We start from the raw sequence: 2443 nt of genomic DNA, 5'->3' as shown, positions 1-2443 counted from the left end.
GAGATATGATCTCCATTATTCGACTCCACCTTCCTCTTTGGCAACTCTTTTATCTGAATGCCCTCCTGCCCAATTCAGTCCACATGTCCTTTTTTCCCACTCTTAAATCCTTACTATTTAATCCATCTACTTTACTGCCTCTCAAGAAATTTTGATATTACTGTTTTGAAACAACATGCTTCAGTTTGCACAAGGAAAACACCGATTCTTTTGTTTTTCTCATAATTCTTTTCACCATAAATGACTTTGCTGTTACAGAACTAAATACTAATGCTATTTGTATCTTATGCAAGAGTATTTCAGCTGGTTTTTGGTGATGATCAACATGGTCTCAATATCTTAAAAGAAAAAAAAAACCTTCTCTAATCTTCTTTATAACAATGAGTGATGAATGCCTATCTTTTTTGTTTTTTTTGTTGTTGCTGGTATTTTGCAAAACATAAGCTGATGAGCAAGTTCATTTTTAATTTTGTAATAAATGCATTATCTTTTACTTATTCAGGTAGTGTTCCATCACTAGCTGCTGGCCTGTTCTTTGGGGGTTTGGCTGGACTGGGTGCTTATCAGCTCTCACAGAATCCAAATAATATTTGGCTTTCTTTGAGTAAGTAATTTTAAAATTTTACTTAGAAGAGATTATACTTACCCTAAAATAGCTGGATATTTAAAATTAGTTCCTAAAAGTCTTTGCAGAAGAGTTAAATGGATGGTGTTATATATTTAATTTCAGTCCAATCTTTGAACTTCACTGCACTGGTGGCTGCCAACACTCATATGTCTGGTACTGAGGTGTTTGAGGGATCCTAGTTCTAGGAAAGTGTTAGTAAATTGATGTCTGACCTCTCTGTGTCCTCTATCTGACTGAATCCTACTTTAAGCATCCCACAGTAAGCTGGAGCATTTGGGGAAGTGGGATTCCCCTGTAGACGGCCTGTACCACTAGCAGGTTATTTTATTACCACTGAAAATGGCAGTAATTGTGATTGGCTTATTTTTATATATGACAAATATGTGGAATGACAAAGGTATTGCATGCCAGGGGGGATTAAACAGAAAAGTAAGGTTCAGTAGTGCAGCTTATTCTTCCTTCTACTCAGAACTGGAGCTTCCCTTCCTCCTGATTGTAGAAGCTGACTGTGGAGAGTTACTGCTTAGTCAGTGTTTAAAGAGCTGACACTGACTATAGCACTTTTTCACTGAAGCACTGACATAGCATCTGGCTCTTTGGTATATGAAAGTCAAAAGTGAAAGGGGAAGGCCCAGCATTTCTCTCCACTTCAGTTTTGTTTACAGGCAGTCCTGTTTACAGGCTTCCACATCTACTGGACAGGCCAAAAGCTGTGCATGGTCAAGCCTAAGTAACTGGAATAAACTGCAAATACAGCAAGCTTAAGAAGAGTGATACCAAGTGTTTTCCTGAATGTCAGAGGCAGTCAGATACATTTCTCTACCTCAGTAGCGTATGAAGTCTTTTCCTTTAAAGTTTTTGGAGAAGGGGTGTTCTACTGCTGCTTTGGACAAAATTACATTGTGAGTTGTGCATATTTTGAAGAGTGCCTACTAATTAGAGCTTGAAGCATTTGAATACTAAAATATTTTAGTTTTATTGTGTGTCAGACTGTGATCCCAGTCTCTTATGTATCTCCTTACATGAGATCACTAGACGTCAGTGACAATATCTGGAGTGGTGGTAGGGAAGGGGCATGCCATGGCTAGGACTGAAGATGAGCTGGGTCCTGCAGGACCAGTCATCACATGGAAACAATGGTAGAAAATAAATGAGTTGGAACATACTGTGAGTAGCTGTTACCACTGGCTAGCAGATGCATGCTAATGCTAAGGATTTCATCAATATGTTTTTCTTAGTTTTCTTAGTATTCAGTCTGTCTTTGATATACAGTGTTCCAGGGACCGCTCTTTCTATTTTACTGGCTCGGTGAAAGTACATGGCTCCTGTCTCTAAGTCAGGGACAATAGATTTAACTCTCATCTTAGTGGAAGGAGGTGCAGGACTGAAATGGCTTGGTAATGCATAGCACTTACATAGCACACTTCCCTTTTGAAGTCTTTTGAAGCATAAATTAGTTCATTCTCAGAACATTACTACAAGTTACACATGAAAATGCTCTCTCCTTTTTATGAGAAGTGGGGGAATTATGCACACAAGTTTAGTGATTTGCCTGTGCATGGGGAAGGAGTGAGCAGTGTGGCATAAATTATTTCCAGCCTCAAAAAGAGCACATTTCGAAAAAGAAATCTGAGGAGTGTGTGCAGAACCACATGGAGTGCACTGTCTGCTAGAACTTGATGTAGAATACGTTTTACATACTGAGGCATTCCAAAATTTACACAATTTATTGACTCTCTTAGTCCATCAAGTGAAATAACCATTTCACTTGATGCTACTGCTTCTCACTGTTCTGTTAGTTTTTAATTCTATTGT

Source organism: Lepidothrix coronata, unplaced genomic scaffold, assembly GCF_001604755.1.
Source record: "Lepidothrix coronata isolate B3197 unplaced genomic scaffold, Lepidothrix_coronata-1.0 Scaffold754, whole genome shotgun sequence".
NCBI classification, from domain to species: Eukaryota; Metazoa; Chordata; class Aves; order Passeriformes; family Pipridae; genus Lepidothrix; species Lepidothrix coronata.
Note: the sequence above shows the minus strand (reverse complement) of the source record.